The 18,653-nt window shown below is 45.9% G+C and overlaps 1 long non-coding RNA gene across 1 annotated transcript; it reads right to left on the reverse strand.

Moving 5' to 3' along the window:
• Nucleotides 1-407: 407 nt before the first annotated feature.
• On the reverse strand, nucleotides 408-1,409 carry LOC124681685. The gene is made up of 2 exons (XR_006995995.1): nucleotides 1,308-1,409; nucleotides 408-601 (listed from the first exon to the last, which is right to left on the reverse strand). It is a non-coding gene; the product is annotated as an uncharacterized LOC124681685 (long non-coding RNA).
• Between the last annotated feature and the right edge of the window lie 17,244 nt (nucleotides 1,410-18,653).

Raw genomic sequence — 18,653 nt, forward strand, 5'->3', positions numbered from 1 at the left:
AGCAGTGACTACTTAAGACGTTCCACTCGAAAACGTCGTAGAGCTTTGTGACGTTTTAAAATGTCACTGACGGTATGACTTTCCCAAAACGTCATGGGCACCTGCCCGCGGGTCCAGCGTGGCAATCCGACGTGGCAAAATTATGACGAAACCAAAACGTCTTAATTCGAAATCAGCCCGGTCCAATTCTGTATTCTACATGGGCTGAGCCCAATAATTCTAGCCTTTTACCGTAAGCATTGGCCTTTGTTTTGGTCCATTTCTGTTTTGGGCCTTAGCCTTTTTGCACCCTTTTTCTATTTTGGGCCTCACCATTTTTACAGCCTTTCTCTATTTGGGCCTTAGCCTTTTACGATCCATTTATTCTTGGGTTGGTCAGGTTTATATTAACAAGATTAGACAATATATAAACATCAACACATGATGAAATCTTCCATATAAGAGCAGTAACTGAATATATTACATTATTTCCACAAAACAGATATATATATACAAGAAAGACACTGACAACAGATTCATATTTGTACTACAGTGACCCATTGCATTGTAGTGATCTCTGCTCAGTACTTGTTGTTGTGTCCAGTGCCACCCCAAAGACATCCTAGGAAAAACGAGCAGTTCCAGATTCAGTTCCAGATTCACATTACAGGGGCAAAGTACTTCTTGTCGTGTATGATAAGAAAATAGTAGGTGAACTTGGTAATAGTATGAATTTTAATTCGCATGTGTCCAATTACGTTTAACAGCGAAATAATGCAACATAGGGCAGCAGTACTACAACAAGCGTAAATGAGGAAGAACAAAGCAGCAGTGTATGAATACAGGATGGGCGACTCTACAAGTGTTCCCATGTAAACAATGACAGCTAAATAGCATGTGTACAGACTCATAGGAACCTGACTATTGGTTCAGTCAGGAACAACAAATAAATTTGATACATGTAACATGCTTTGACACAACAAATACGGTTTAGCTCATATTAAGTAGTGGAAGGAAATTCATCATCTGGGTGCTCACAGAACAACTGCAATTATAAATTCTGGTGCTCACACAACAACTGCAATCATAAACCGCAGCAAAGACCATGGTTCACACATGTTGTCAAGCAGCAATCTTGCAAAAGGCACATGCATGCATATCTACAATCTACAAACCATTAAGGATGTACAACATTAAACAGCACAGCTAACTGCAGAATAGTGCCGAATTCCAACATTGGCAACCAGCCAACTATAGTATTTACTGTGAGCTAATTTCACATGATCACATAAGCATCAAAAAAATGAGCAGGATATTTCAGAACTGACCTAAGGTGTTAACTTGGCAGCATCTTGCTGAAACTGTGCCTTCCCAAATAAACATGCTCTACCTTCAACTTCCCAAAAGCTCTCTTAATAATACGTCCCTGTGAAAAATACGCATGTGTTATTGCATGGCTGCATGTAATTTCAGTGATGTCATGAAGTTGTGATTGAAGAAAGAACAGTGGTGCTTTGGTTGCATGTTGGTGGTACTGCCGCCAGGGCTTTTGTTTCCAGGTTTTACTTTTTTTATGTTATAAACGAGTTGAAATATGTGCACTCCTAGAGCGAGGTAAATATCATTTTTAGTTTCCATTGTTAAGAAGCAAAAGAATGTCACTGCTACCGATGGTGAGAGATCCGGTGCCGCGCTAATAATACAATAGGATACATGAAGGAACTTATTTTCCAGTTGAGACATAAATACTAACATTTTACTGCTGCTAATTGCTGCTCTAAATGATCTAACCCACAATATCTAAAACTGAACCCACAATATCTTCAGGTATTGTATCGTCTTGTATTATTCTTTCTTTCTCAGGATTTGTTTGCCTGTATATTTAATAATACAACGGCAATTTTACAAAACCAACACCTATCAACTTGTAACCAAACCAACCAAGGAGATAGAATATGCAAAGAAAACGTGGAAACACAAAGGCAAATAATCCAGGGATGAGAAACTAAAGCCAGATCATAGGCACACAATATAAAGTATTTAAGCTACTTCAGGGGTTACTTCAATCTGTACAGAGAATCCTAATCCCTAAGTAAGGTAGTGCTTAAGAGAGAAAATCAAGAGACATAATGAGTGCAAGCGATAAAATCACCATCACAGTTAGAAGTAATTGCTTCTTACTTTTAGAAGATATTATCAAACAAGATAATTAACAAAGTAATAGGAAGGTTACAATTCATATATACTGAGAGATAGTTGCAAATGATAGCAAATATAGATTACTGTACCAACTGATGTTGCAGGGAATAATGAATCAGATTAGAACTTGCTGATGTCTAATGATCATCATAACCGCTGAAGGAAATAACTTCCCCACCATATTCCTTTCCAGACGGTCACATGTGACCTTTCCATACATAATGCCCAACCCTGTATCAAAATGGAAATTAAACAATAGCTGTAGCAAACCATTCGGTTCCGAAAATCCAATCAATCCAGAAAGATCTACCATGTCATTCAGCAAAGCATCAAAACAGAAGGAACCAGGTTTGACATAAACGCCAATGGTGAAACTCAACTGTAAAATATGAACTTGCTCAATGCTTGTACCCCACATAACCATACTGTAACAGTTACTTTAGAACAATTATGTAATTATGAGTTTCCATTCACTTCTAAAAGTCAATCGGTCCAAAACGAACAACGATGTTATTCAGCAAAGCATGAGAACAGAAGGAACCAGGTTTGACATGAACTTCAATAGTGAAACCCAATTGCGCAATATAAAGTTACTCAATGCTTGTACCCCACATAACCATGCTGTAACAGTTACTTTACAACAGTTATGTAATTATGAGTTTCCATTCACTTCTAAAAGTCAATCGGTCCAAAGCGAACAACGAAGTTATTCAGCAAAGCATGGGAGCAGAAGGAACCAGGTTTGACATTAACTTCAACAGTGAAACCCAATTGCACAATATGAAATTACAAAAAAATGCGTGTACTGTATTACCATACTGTAACAGTTGCTTTACAAGACTAATGTAGTTATATGAGCTTCCATTCACTTCTAGAAGTCAATCAGTCCAAAACAACCTATGATGATACTCAGCAAAGCATTGGAACAGAAGGAACCAGGTTTGACATGAACTTGAACAGTGAAACTCAATTTCTTGACAACAATCTTACTATCTAGATTATGAGTTCCCGTTAGCTTCTAAAAAGCCAATCAATCCAGAACGATCTACCATACAATTCGACAGCCAAGACACATTCATACAAACAAGCACAGCATGCGACGCCCAAATCCTTTGTGTCGCCACCAGATTCAGGCATAATTGCTGGTTCGCTCTCGGAAACTAGGAGCGCACTGAAGTTGCATGCTGAAAATACCTTGGGCAGGAGCGGGGAGACGCGGGCGAAGGCGTCGGAGGAAGGCGGCAGCGCGAAGGCGTCGGAGGAAGGCGGCAGCGCGAAGGCGAGGAAGGCCGCGACGTCGCGGGAGATCCGGCGCACCTCCTTGGTCAGCGACCTGGCCTCGACCACGGACGCGATCTCCTTCAGACCTGCACGCGCGCGCCGCCAGGGAATACACGCGTTAGGTACCGCCCGCGGCGCCGGGAGATGGGCTAGGGTTTTGGGGGAGGGGCGCGGGGAGAGGAAGGGCTACTCACGTTGCAAGGTGGAGAGAGCGGCCGCGGGCGCCGGGGCGTCGGCGGCCGCGAGGGTGATTGGCTCGTTGCAGCCTCGTCGGTCACGAAAACGAGAAACAGGGGAGGAGATCTTGGAGCCTCAAGATTTGGCGAAGGCCACCATACCATGAACTCGTCGAAGGTGATGAGTCTATCCCCGTCCTTGTCGATGCCGTCGATCATGCGGCGGAACTGGCTGGCTCTGGCCTTCTCGCCGAGGGCGTGGAGGATGCTGCTGCCGTCGATCATGCGAGCTAGGCGGCGTAGATCGCGCTGCTGCCGTCGGCGTCGAAGACCGAAAAGGCCAGCGCGCGACGATAGGGAGCCGGAGGAGAGGAGGGGAGCTGGCTCGGGAGGGGAATCTAAAGGGGGACGGCTGCTGTTGAGGTCCTCTCCTCGCGAGGGGCGGCGGCGGCGGTGGCGTAGAGCTAGATGGGAGAATGAGGTAGGGTTTCGTTCAGCCGCTGCTGAGTGGACCGGACTTGAACGAAAATTTTGCTCGCCCTCGAGTGGGTGTGGGCCTCCCACACTGGCGGGACTTAAACGAGTTTTTTGTTTTGCAGCGGGAAATGGAGCGGGTGGCGCGAGTCTAAATTTCGATCCTGCCGCGCAGACAAATCTAAATTTTGCTAATGACGTTTTGATCTAAATTGCCAATGACGTTTTTGCCCACTAGGGTTTTGCCCCCCCCCGAGTGGCCAAGGACGGTCAAAGCTAGGAACGTCATAAAGCTATGAAATTGTGATTTCCAGTCATAAAAAAACGTCATATTATGGCAGATTTCTTGTAGTGAATGAGACGTCTTTCTGAATCAGGAAATATTATGAGATAAGCACGGAATGTCTTGGAAATATCACCAATTGAAGCCTAATATAAATATAGAAGAGAGTATTAGATGATTTAATGATACAGAAGTTGGCAAAAATGATCGTAACCTGAGTGCTATAAATAGACAAGATTTTTATGTTTGAACAATATTAAATGATTTACTGCACCGCCGAGGTCATAACATAGGCAACACAAGCTAAACTGGTGCAAGATTACAGAATTATTACCCAAAATATAATGTAATGGTGTGAACAATATTAGATGGTTTACTGTGCCGCCAAGTCATAACATAGGCAACACAAGCTGAAGTGGTGCCACATTACAGAATTACCACCCAAAATAAAATGTAAGTTGTTTATTCGATCTCATATTTAGCATACATACATTTGTGGGCTTGTTCTGGAAATTTAGAAGGCAATCTTCGAGCTTCTCAAGTAGGCTTGATTTTAGGTTGTCCACCTGTCCAAAGATAGAACATAAATTAGTAAGATGAGATTCAAAGAGCAAATGGCAACATATGAAAACAGGGTTGCATTTCTACCAGCCTAACATGAGCACGAGCTCTGAGTTCCATATGCACATAATAATTATGTAACGTGCCACAGTTATTATTTGAATACTTTGTGAACAGATTAAAAAAAAGGTCATGTGGTTGTACCATATTATTTTCAGTCATTCACTGTCAAGCCATAACAAACCCATGGTTCCTAGCACGTTCTACAAACAATGATTCAATGTAGTTACACAACCTTATTTGAGTTATTGAAAGTGCCACCTTGGAAGAGTGATGAATAGAGATGGTAGTTGTTAAAATGACAAGCCAACAATATTTGTATCAGGGGAAATGTTTTTTTGGAATGACACAGCCATTTACTAAACTAAACTGATCTCTGACTGACAGGTCAGAGATAAATCACATCCTGTGCCTAGATACAAGGGAAGGTTCAGAACAAACAATTGTAAAGTTTCGAAATTTCACGAGGCTATCTGGCAGGGTTATTTTTTTTTTTTTGAACAAGGAAGGGTCCGGAAGGACCCGAAGCTTCACTAATTAAGCGGTGGGCATACAGTTACAATGAGGACACTGAGAGAAACTGAAATTACAACCAAGTCCTCACGAAGTGCAAAAAGAACCCTATTAGGAGACGGGGAAATGCGATCAGATCCTGGTTCCTCTCCACCGCAGACGAATTCCAATCTGGAAGCACGGCCGTCACCCCCACCACCGGGGACGGAACCACTTGGAGTGCGGGCGTCGATGAACGCCATGCTGAGATCGCCGAAGATCCTCTGATGTGGCACGACGGCCTGGAGGAAGAAGATGCCTAGGCACACGAAGCGCCCAGGCGCAGAGTGGCTTCTGTGGCCTTGAATAACAACGGCGCAACCTCGCCGTCGTTGATGACCTCCACCCGACGAAGCTTCCAATCCCTGCTTGACCTTAGATCTAGGCATGGCCGTCTCCAGCCCATGCCTGCAGATCGCTCCACCACCATGGTACAGCGAAAGAAGCAAGGGAGAAAACACGCATATCAGATCTTATCTGGCAAAAAAAGAAGCCGGATTGGTTCAACTATGTCACAAAGAATACATCAGTAACATCACAATGCAAACCTTTCCAAGTAGTTGTTCCATGTTTGTCTCCATACCAACAATGTTAGTCTTCATCCTGCAGGAACAACAATGGTATATAAAGAATATTACAACTATAGCAGGTAATTGCACTACAACCCCAAACTCATTAAGAGCATCTCCACCGGTAGCCCCCAAATAGGCGCCGGCTGGGGCGCCGGCACCTCCGTTTGGGGGATGCCGACACAGCATCCTCCATTTGGGGGAGCTGCTCCCACACCGGCGCCCCCAAACAGGCGGCCCCGATAGATTTTGAAACTTAAATACAAATTTGCAACACGATATTCATACGTAGTTCGAACGAAATTTGTACAAATTTAACACGAATTCAAACTAAAATACTAAAAATAAACATCTAGCGGCGCGGGGAATCGAAGGCGCTGAAGTCCAGTTCGTCGCTGCTGGAAGTCCCGAAAGACCAGCTGTCGGCGTCGTCGGCCTCCTCCTCGTCGGCCTTCTCCTCCTTTGGCGCCGGTAGCTCCGAAGGTCCGGCAAGGTCGACGAAGTTGGCGCCGTGGTCCCTGGCGGACCACACCGCCGCCTGCCGCGAGTCGATCGCGATGTGACGGTAGTCCTCGTCGACGGAGCGGCCTATGATGAAGCTCTGGGCGGGGAACTCCTCTTCGCCGTCGCCACGGAGGGCCGCCTGCGCCTCGGCCTCCTTCTCCCACCATTTCTTCTTCGCCGGCGAAGGTGGTGGCGAGGCGTCCTCCTCCTTGACGCGGGAGCGAAGGCCCGACCCCGTCGTCCGACGAACCGGAGCAGAGGAGGCGCGCGCGCCGCGTCGTCGCGGATGACGACGCCTCCGGAAGGAGGTGCGGGCGCGGCCGAGCGCGTGCGCCCGACGGCGGACGATCCGGTGCGGGAGGTTCCGGATGCCGCGGTCCGTGCCGACGCCCCCTGCGTGGTAGGCGGCGGCGCCATGGTCGCCGCCTGCGGGAAGTAGACCAGCTCCCGTTGCCCGCGGAAGCGTGGACGGTAGCCGTACTCGCGGAGCGTGGCGTCGACGTCGCAGCCATACCACCAGGCACGGCGGCCGACGGTGTTGAAGCGGCCGCCCGAGGGATTGTCCGTCCGCGCGAGCTCGACGGCGCGCTCGCTGCCGAAGCGTTGTTCCCAGGACGGGCTGTCGAGGGCATTCTCCGGGAGGCTCCTCTCCTCCGGCGTCATCTCGGACCGCCGTTGCCTGGCGAGGGGCCGCGTCTGTGGTCCTCGCGGCGGCGGTGGCGGCACGGCGAAGCCACCGTTGGAGACGTGCCAGCCGTGCGGCAGCTTGTACTGCACTGGCACGGGGATGCGGTGCCAGTACAGTACATCGGCCTCGTCGTACGGCATCTGCGTCGAGCGGAGGATGTTGTCGCCGCGGCCGCCGGCCTGGTCGTTGTGCGCCATCGCGTGCGGGTGGTGGTTCGTGTGGAGGTTGAGGACGACGGCGGCTAGGGATGACGGCGGCGGGGAAAAGAGAGGAGTGTGCCCTGGTGCGGTTCTAAGGAAGGCGGCGGACGCGCATTGAAGGCGCGTGACGCTGCGTGGCCAGTCGCCGCCCTCGCCGTTTTGGTTTCCGTGCGGGAGGCCATTAACGCCGATGACCAACCTCCCCGCGTCGTTTCCGATGCGAACCGCCGCGTCCCCTCGCTGACAAGGCGCCCCCACCCGCGAAAACCATCGTTCCGCGAGGCGCCGGCGCGCCCGATTCACGCCCTTGGCGAAGGGGCCGGCACGGGGTTGCCGGCGATTCTATTGGGCTCCAAAATTGGCCGGCGCCGTTTGGGGCGCGCCGGTGCGAGCCCATTTTCGCCCCCGGACCCCAAATTGCTATCGGGGCCGCCGGTGGAGATGCTCTAAAAGAAGGAAGGGGAATAGTGAGCTATCACTACAAAGAAATCCCATCACCTTTTTATAGTGTCAGTTGCACTTATAAACTTGTTATAGTTCTCGCATACTAGCATCTTCAAGTCTGTGTCCAGGTTCTTGATCTCGGCAGCCATTTTCACATGCCCCTGCAGAAGGCCTTCCAAGTTTGATTGTTGCACCTAACGAACACAAAAGTCAGATTTGTCCTCTTAAATTCCTGAACTACCAGGAAAAACTCTGGTTTCATGTGTCCTACTGCCCTGTTTTAATAATCAACAAGCACTAGCAGACAAAGTTCATCTGGAAAAAAAAAACGCTCAAAACCATTTCAGGTTTCACATAAAACCATTCACAGGAAGCCAACACTGCAAGGAACAGTGTGGATAACTAAGCAATTCAACATGGGTAGCTCATACAGGAACTTATCAATGATCAGAATGCGATAATCTAAGGTAAAGAACATAAGTGCATAAGTACAACGGCAGACAAATTGACATTCGAGTTGAACACCGTCCCGTGACCTAGATACCACACTCCTTTCTAAATAAATTCAGTTGAGGTTAAGGGAGACACATTCTATATCCATATGCATCATTGGACAAAATAATTATGAAAACAGCACTCTTTAGGACTACATATTGCTAAAACAAATCTAATTTGACATTCTGGTTTCAATTTTCAAATGAACAGGCAGAGTTACATTACATATCTCCAGAGCCCATCTCCTAAGAAAGTTCTAAGAACGAACTGCATTCAATTTTTCAGCATCTTAACTACTCGACCTACACGAACAGTAGATTATAAGTATACTGGATTTCGAGCAGACAATATGCATTTGTGCGATGTGCATCAATTAGGAAAATTATAACCAGTCTAGCAATTAGCAGTCATTGCAAGCTTATCATACTCGTTAGCAGTCAAAGCATGCCTGATAAGATCCGCCCGAGACACGGGGAGCTGGATCTGATAGACCACGTAAGGTGGAAGCAGAGAACAGGTGGACGAACCAGGACGTCCATGTAGACATCGGGGTTGAAGGAGGCAGAGTTGATGGATTCAAGTGGCGGGACGGAGGAGGTGGCCGGGGAGGGCCGCGCCGGGGACGCGGGAACAGCGCCGGCGGCCGCGGGGTCGGTGTTGTAAAAACTATCCAGGAGATCGCGCGTGCGCCGAGCCTTCTCGTCCATCGCCGTCGGCGGCGCGCTGGCGGTGGTCGCCATTTCGAGCCGAGGTTTGGGAGGAGCTTGGACGCCGGAGAGATCGGAGGTTGTAGGAGTGGATCGGAGTGGGGAAAGATGAGGGGGTCTTTTCGGAAGTTTACCCTAGCCCCGTAGTACTCAAAATTCGAGGACCAGCCCGCAGGATTATGTTAGAGGACCTCCAACAGTGTCCAAAAAGGCCTAACACGTTAAAAAAGGACGCATCTAGTGAGCAAACGTTTGCTCGTTGGTTCAGCCATCGGGCTAAAAAAGGAAAGTGTCCCTCCCTCTCACCCCCGTCCGACCAAACAGCTCCAGAAAAGGAAACTGGACCCCCCAGCCTGGATCCCAGCATAATCCCGACAAAATCAAGTCGGGCCCACCGTCCCCCCGTCCCCTATTTCCTTTCCCTTTCCTTGTACAGCTGCACGCTCCCTTCCCTTTCTTTTCTCTCTTCTTTCTCCCCATCCCTCCTCCAGATCTCCATTGCAGCTTCAACATTGCATCTTCTTCCTCTCCAGAAAAAGCCAGCAAGTTCTTCCTCCACAGCCAGCCTGCAACTTGTTCCTCCCCAGCCTGCAACTTCTTCTCCCTTTCCCTTCAAATCTTCATTGCAGTCAACACAAAGACAGCAAGTACCAGCACAAAAAGACAGCAACTAACAGCAAGTTCTTCACAGGCTGGACAAACAAGGTCAGATTTGCACAGATGCTTACCTCCCCCTCCCATCTCCCCTTTGCTATATTTTGTTCAACCTTTTGAACCTGGCAACTAGATCTACAAGTTTTCTTCCCATAAAAAGAACACAGTTTGAGCAAAACACAAACAAAGACCAGATCTACATGATCAGATCCATATCATCTGAACCAAGTAGTGCCTGATGCATAAAACACAATTATTGAATCACAGAATTGCTTCCTGATGCATAAGTATGTTCCTCATCCATACAAATTCATGGTAAAAATGCAAAACAGGCTTGTATATCATAGAAAGAGCAGCATAAACTTGTAACAGGACACATGTAGATAAAAAAAAACTCAACTTTGAGGGCACAAACCTGTTATAATTTGGTGGGATTCTCAAGGTAGTTGCTTTTCAGTTCAGATTATACTCAAGACAACACCTTGCAAGCAACTAATTTAGATGATCTGATGCATACTAAGCATAGAATAAGCCACAAAAAATGGGAAGGATTCGCAATGCATTTAGATGGTCACATAGTACTGGGAAGGTTCTATAGTAGGATTAGGTACCGTTAGTTTGTCGAAACCATCGAGACAACCAGTTCACCGACGAACAAACTATGTTTCAACAAGAACTAGTATTATCACTTGACAAAACTAAGCAGTAAAATGATCGACTTAGCTACCGTTTGACATGCAAAGCAAAAGTTTCTTCCGTCATAGTGCTAAGAACATAGGGTTTGCACCATTTCTCCATGGCTGATCGATGAAGCAAAATTAGACACTTGATCTGGTCCATGCTAGCCTCCAGTACCTCAACAAGCAAGTTTGTGAGAAGGTGTGAATGGTGGTGACAACCATAAACTTTGGTAGCCTATGTCATGCAGGTCTGAATAAAAAATGCAATTCGGGAAAACAACTTAGATGGCCCTAGTGTACCAACTTAGATGAATCAGATAAGCAAGTTTAGATGCATCCATAAACAAAGTTTTCAAGTTTACTTACAAAAAAATGAAATTATTTTCTGTTTTGCAGATGAGTGGTTTGGACCTGAACCTAGAACCAGACGATGTCGACATGGAAGATGTAGGAATAAATGGCAGTGAACCCTTTTTCTGCACTCAAGCTGACCAGACAGAGGTTGTCGATGAGTCTCAGGACCCCCTCCTTGTTGAGCATGGTGGACAAGGTGTCGACTCTGATGTGCACAGTGGTTGAGGGCAGCAATTCAATGCAGCACCACCTCCCGCAAATCCTAGCACTGAAAACATCAACACCACGACTATGCCTACTACAAGCCTTTCTGGTTCTTATAACCCTGAGTTGGCGGATCATGGTGCTGATGGAGTTGCTCCTAATGAAGAAGTTGCATCTAGTCCTCAAGAACCCTTCCTGGGTATGCCATTTGACACAATCAAAGATGCCAGAGAGCACTACAATGCTTACTCGAAAAGGCTGGGGTTCTCTATCAAATCAAACACATCGCAGAGGCAGCCTTTCACTAAGGTGGTGCGGAAGCAACAATTTGTGTGCAACAAGTATCGGGCACCGAAAACAGAAGAGCAAATTCAAGAGGAGAGAGTCAAATTTGTAGAAGAGGTTAGCCCTGTCCAGCTAGATGATGAAGACGGGGACGGAGAAGAAGCTGGACCGTCCAAGAAACCAAAATCTGCAGGAGTTAAGCGGAAAAGGGAGAAAATAAAGCAAACCAAGTGTCCAGCAAAAATGTGTGTGAAGTTGATTAACAAAAAATATCAAGTGACATATTTTATTGCAGAACACAATCACCCCATGCTTGTGAAACCTTCACTGACAAAGTACCTGAGATCACACAAAGGCATACCTAGAGATGAAAGGGAGTTCCTGAAATGCCTACATGACTGCAACTTAGAAACGGGGCGTATGATGACAGTGATGTCTTCTTTTTATGGTGAAGAATGTTTCGTCGCCTATGATCCAAAAGCTATAACAAATCTGCAGACAAGTTTGAGGAAGGAGGAGAAGGAATGGGACATTGCTGAGACAGTGGCTTATTTTGCATAGTTGAATGTAACGGCCCAGGGTAGGACCCCCTATTAGAATTGTTTGTTCTTTTTCTTTTATGCATCATCATGACATCATGCATCATATCATCCATGTTTTACCAAATAAAATTATTTTAATAAACCCCTTCTCAATATGTTTCCTCTCATATGGTTTATTTAATAAAACCCTAATCTCTCTCTCCCTCATATTTCTTATTTTATAATTAAGCTTTTCAACAAATAAATTTTTGAATATGAAGGTGTCTTGTTTTGGTTACAAGTAAATTAATATTTTATAAGCTAATTCCAAATCCCCTTCTCTCCTTCATTTCAAATTCAAAATAGAACAAGATTTGAATTCAAATGTTTTAAATAAAAAGAGAAAAGGAGATAAACCCCTAACCCTCCTGGGCTCTGGCCTCTCTCGCCCTGGACCCCCTCTCTCCCGGTGGCCCACTCTCTCCTTCCCCTTTTCTTCCTCCTTTGGCCCAACCCTTTCAGCCCACCTCCCCTGGTACCGCTTCGCACGAGTTCCACGTTGTCGTCTTCTCTCACGAAACCGGCGTGAAACTTTTTTCCCGTCGCTGTCCTCCACCAACGCGCCAAGCTCCACCCTCCCCCGCATGATCCTCCCTTCCCCTTTCTGCTTTATCTCTGGACCACAGCATCTCCACCAACCCAGCCTCCTTCCTCACGCCTCTCTCTCGTCTCCTTTCTTCTTCTCCTGCAAGCCAAACGAGAAGAGGAGAAACCCCCTCAGTACCGCCTCAGTACCGCCTCCTCCTCGCCGTCAATCCGCCGACTCCGGCCACCCCGAGTGCTGCCGCCACCGCCAATCGACGCGCAACGTCCTCCTCTTCAACCTGGTGGAAGGAATCGCCCTGGGACGCTTCAAATCGCCGCCGCTGCCCTCGTTTCTTCCTCAGCACCGACGGCTCCTTCTTCGATTCTGGCGGCCCTGGTCCTCCTCTGGTTTTTCTGAGCACACCGGAGTGTTCCTGGTAACCCCGCTCTCCTCCTGGACACCTTCACTCGCCCCCTTGCTTCTTGTTTCCTCCTTCTCTCTGTGATGCCGGCCGCTTCCTCTACAGACTCCCGCCGCTGATGAAGTTCCGATGACCCCCTGCAAGCGGCGCCGCCACCGTCTGGTACGCGCCGACGAGGCGCACCCGATGCGCCTGCTTGCGTGTCCTGGAACGCCCCGCAACGGCCGCGCCCATCCTCGTCGTCCCGCGGTGATCACCGTTGTCTGGAACGCGCGCGGCATCAACCAGCCGAACACCTTCCGCGCGCGCACGCACGCTTCGCCACGCTGGCCTCCACGTCGACCCGCGGGCCCCATCCGTCATCCTCTCGGGCTAAGCCCATCCTCGGTGAGAAACTGTTTCTCAGATCCAGATCTAGCTGTTTCGCATCTAGGCCCCTGCAACTTCTTGTTTCTGAACCCGCAGCCCCTGGCGCTGACGATTTTCTGATAACCCCCTGGATCTTTAACAAACCAACCCGCGCCCCCCCCCCCTTACCATATATTGTTTTCAGGTCCTTTTCAATTAAAATAAAACATAATTTCTATTTTAAAATGATAAAAACTAATCTGTTAATAACTTTTAATCTGTAATTCAAAATAAAATGTGTTATACATCAATTTTGATCAGAAAAATCTAATAAACATGAATATGCCATCCATTCATCTGGTTGCACCTCGCATCATGTTGCGCGTTGATAGTTCGTGCATTTCACCTCACATAATATGCGAAGTATTTTGGTATTTTCCAATTAGGGATTCCTCGCTCCGTTTAATATTGATGTAGCGCACCCCTGCCATGTTATGCCATGCTAATCAACACTTAAATTTGACGGTAGAAAATGCAACTCCAACCTAATTTTTTTGTCCGGGGTTCCGACTCCGATTAATATGTATAAGTTGCATCGCATCATATCTGCCATGCCATGCATGCATATCTTGATCATGTCGGTTCTTCTTCCGTAGTTGTAAGATTTGCATCCGTTTTTTGTTGTAGCGGTTTGCTTCTTCCCGGATAGGATCACGAAGTGGTGTTGTGAGATACGACGAGTTCTGTAACATCCTGATTTTTATGGGCTGATTTTTTTTTTCTAAAACAAAGGATGTTGCAATGCGGTCAAGAAAAATAATTTTGCGTTTGAAATTGTTAAAATTAATCCCAAATGTTTTGAAATTAATTTTACATATGAAAGAAGTCTGAGAGGACTTCTTGCATTTTAAAGTTTGGATCTGCTTTTGAATTGCCCGTTTGCTTCTTATTGATTCTTTCTTAAAATCCATTTGGATTTGGCAATGACCATGCATCGTACGCGCAGAAGCACATACACTGTCTTTCTTAAATCCTATGCCCAGTCTTTTCTGCTTGTCCACCGCTCACTCTCTCTCTCTCTCTCTCTCTCTCTTCATATCATTTTATTTTCTCTACCTAGCTGCATACATCGAGACATGCTAGCTCTCTCACCTTGTCTGCTCTTTTACTTCCTTGACTGCACAGCACTTTTGCTCCTCTTTCTGAATTTCACATGTGTAACATATCGGGTTCTGACAGTGTTGTTTCTTTTCATTTGAGAACATGCCGCGTACCAGCCCATAATAGGTCCAGCTGAACCAACAACTCAGACCCAGACCACGAAGCGCAAAGAAGCGAGCACCTGCAGTGCAAGCACCGGACGCTAGACTCGCACGCACGAGATATAATCCCATCTCAGCATAGTACGCTGCTAATCCAGTCGACGCGCTGCATCATCCTATTCTAGAACGCCCAGGCCCTGTCTAGCGAAACGTCCCGCTTTTCCTTCATCTTCCGCAAGCACGAGCGTGGGCACCAGAATCGACACAGCTCGTGAAACGCCGGCCATAAACGCTACAAGAAACTGCCGCCATTATCTCTCACCCGTTACTTTGCTTTCAATCTCCCATTAAACATGTCAATTAGATCACAACCTTCTCCTCGTATATACATCCCTGATGGACGCCCACACTCTCCTCTTTCATCCCATGCCACTGCCAGAGACATAGACTCACACAACAAGCCACACTCGCAAGAACGCCGCCGGACGCCGTTCCCGTTCCCGACGACTCCAAGTGCGGGAGGACAAACTGCTGCGCCAAGAAGATCACTAGGAGGAGGGGAGATGATCTAGGGAACCAGAAGTTCGAGAAGCTGATCACGAACGACACCCACGGCAACGCCCTCGACTTCGGCCACCGACTTCAACCACGAACTGCGTCGCGTTCGGTGAGCACCAGCAGAAACCCTCGCACACACACGGTTGGGATAGTTATGCCTACCTCCTAGACATGGTTTCCAGCCGTAGTTTTACAGTTTGTCGAGTCGCCGGTGAACCGAATGCCACCGGATGGCATCAGCGTTCTAGCACATTGCACAACTCAAATCCCCACAAGCCCAACATAGAAAGCGTGTCAAATGATTCCAGAAAACTAGTAGTGATTTTAGTTTTCATAGTTGATGGGTAGAATTCAAAATTATATGAAGGTATGCATATATTGGTCGTGTGTGTTAAATTCCCCATGTTGTATAGCAGTCTGCAACTTACTAGATGTGTGGTATTTTATTTTGGAGCATGTAATGTTGTTCACGTTATATGCTCATGCATAGGAAATTGCTTGAATTATCTTAAGAGGTATGTTTGATTAGTTTAGTTGTAGCGTAATTGTTGCTTACAAATATCATGAGTAGCCATATGTTAATTGCCAGATTTAATTATTGTGTGCTGGTATATTGCTGCTACTGCATGGTTAGTTGGTTTACTGCCTTTAGAACCTCTCATGATGTCCGTACACTTCTCTTATTATAGTCATGCTTTACCATGCCTGTGTCTTAGAGTAAGAGATGTAAGTGATGTTAGATTCTTAATTTTTATCAAAGTAACCTTGTTAGATGTTTGTCGCAATACCATGTTGCGGATCATGCCATCTTAGCGAATCTTGTGTGATGTTGATCCATGTATAATGCAATATAGTTTATCTAGTTAATAGTTGTTCATTATGATTTTGCTTATTAGTTACTACTTGTTTAGTACTTTTGTGTATTAATCTTGTAGCCTCGTATTTCATAAGACATGCTTTTATTGCTCTTTGGTTAGTATCTCATGCATACATCTATCTATTGTATTCATGCTATAAGTAGCTAGGTAGTGATATGAAATTTGTGTTGTTTATCTAGTTCATGCTTAGCTACCATGATATCTTTTGTATCATGTGTTATATAACGTGCTTGATGCTATTTATTTTGGTAGCTTATTGTTGTAGTGTGCATGTTCATGCTTGGTCTATATTATTTGTTGCCCATTAGATACTCCATTGCTTAATCATTTGTGTTATTATATACATATACATGGTAGATTATTTTCATGTTAGTACTACATGCTTTATATTGAGGTTCCTTCATGTATGCTAGCATACAACTACTTATCGAATAGATAATAACATGTCTTGCTCTTGTTTACCGATATATAGATTTTATTTGTTGTCTTGTACATGTCTGTTAGCTTATGAGATGTTTGTTAGATTTTGTGGTAGACCGTATAGTGCTTTGCTAGTTGTCTAGTTATGCTATATTGTGTAGGGCGCGTTTACTATTTAACACGGCTGCGACCAACTTTACCATAACCCTTGGATCATGTGCACATGGTTAGCTAGTTATAGCAAGCAATTCTCTGATGTCTAATCGTAGATCTTTATCCCGATAATCAATCCTAGCATCATACACATGCTAGTTGATTCTTATTCGAGTTACAACAACTCACTTTCTCAATTCCATCCAAGTTATCTCATTCGATTCTACACCTACCCACCCCTTCGCTCTTATATTTGTATTTCATTCGCTTTTGGTGATTATTGTTTTGGTATTTATTTTGTTGCTATTTGCTATCGTTACGGCGAGTAGGGAGTGGCGAGGTTGAACATGGACATAACCAGGTTATTGAGAAAGAAGAAGGATTCATCAACGAAGGCATGCCCTCTCATCATATTTTATCCCAGTTTTACAAACTGCATGCTATTTTATGTTTTACAAATATATGTGCTATTTTATTCCAGTAGCTAGCGTGTCGATTGACACACCAACCCTGATTCGCTTGTCGCCTTTTACTTGATACCCTGAGTAGAGATTATATAATAATCCTGATAGAGTAAGATGCTTAGCATGCTAAATAATCATTAGGATACTTCTTATTGCCTCTTTGGAGGAATTGATCGACCTTCGGGTCAAACATACCCTTTTGAAAGTTGTTGAGCTCGTTGAGCTAGGCTGATTAGCCGTTGTTGCTTCCTCTACTCTCTCTCTTCTACTCTGGGTGAAACTTACCATCTAAACATGGCGCGGGCGACAGCTGAATCAAATGTTGAAGGAGCGATTGGCTGCCCTTCACAAGTTGGAGGGAGCAATCCGTCGTTCGTGCCGCATAAGGGTCCTAATAAGTCTTGGATTTGAAGATTGTGACAACCGTACAACCACATGCTATATGGGCACCGGCCTGGTTAAGTAAGTTAGTCAGCCTTAGGTGTTGATGTCGCCGTACCGCGGATGAGGTGGCTGCCTACGGGAGAACCTTCGGCACAGATGGGGGGACCGGTTTGGGGACGTACTCTCAATACCGTGCGCCGGACCCGGTGGGCATGTCACATCTTTGGGGGATCTAGCTAAAAGACCTTGTCACGATCCCTCTGCGCCGGTACACCAATTGGTGTGTACTAAATCAGCGACGGCTGGTGGGCAACAAGACGGGGTTGTGTCGTGTGGGCAAAGTGTACAACCTCTGCAGAGTTAAAACTATTCGAATAGCCGTGTCCATGGTCATGGATGACACATGAATCCTTCTTGACATACGGGAACCTGTCTTGCTATTTCCCTCTTTGCCTCTCTCTCCTTTCCTTCTTTCCCCTGGAATCTGAATCCTATGAGATACGTGAGTTGTCAAGGACAACCACATTGATGAGAAATATTACACTCATTATAAAACATGTTTTCGTCTAAAACTGCTTTTATCAAATATATTGCAAATAAAATTGGCTTTTATGCAAAAGAACCTACGACCTTCCTTTGAAGCCTCATGTAGATATATTAGGTCTTGCATCGAGGGGGCATGTTGAGTACGAAATGTACTCATGGCAAAACTTTTATTGATATTCAGAGTACTACAAAGATAAGGAAGACTACAACAACTACGACGACATTGAAGAGTGAGGCCTCGTGGACTACATCCACTGCCTGTGGCTGAGATGGAGTCACTTCGCGTTTTATTTATCCGCTGTGCTTTCTGATTGTAATGAATGTCACACTATGTGGCTATTCAAACTTTGTAATTAATCTTTTGTACGTCTGTAATGATATACATTTCGCTGTGTCGTCAACTTTGATCTTGGGATTGACGAGTAACACAGGAGGGTCGGAAAGTTAAGTTCCGGTTCTCACAAGTTCTTCGACAAGTTCTTCTGCAGCTTTCCACAGGCGAGCCCTCTCTCTTCACCTATTTTACTCTCTCCCTCGCACTGCTATCCTTATGTTGCGATTCTTTATCGAGTCACGTGTCCTATTCCACTTGTTCACTATCATAATCCTATATGTATCCTTCCTTACCCATAGCCATTGCTTGATGTTTGAGCCTTGCGAGTCGTATGCGTGTTTAGGTTATGTTGTTTATCTCGATCTGTTATCGGGATATGTTGGGTTGTTGGGAGGTTATAACATGCTATATCAGTTGTTGGAGATACAC

The sequence above is a fragment of the Lolium rigidum genome, unplaced genomic scaffold, assembly GCF_022539505.1.
Source record: "Lolium rigidum isolate FL_2022 unplaced genomic scaffold, APGP_CSIRO_Lrig_0.1 contig_52158_1, whole genome shotgun sequence".
Classification (NCBI taxonomy): Eukaryota; Viridiplantae; Streptophyta; class Magnoliopsida; order Poales; family Poaceae; genus Lolium; species Lolium rigidum.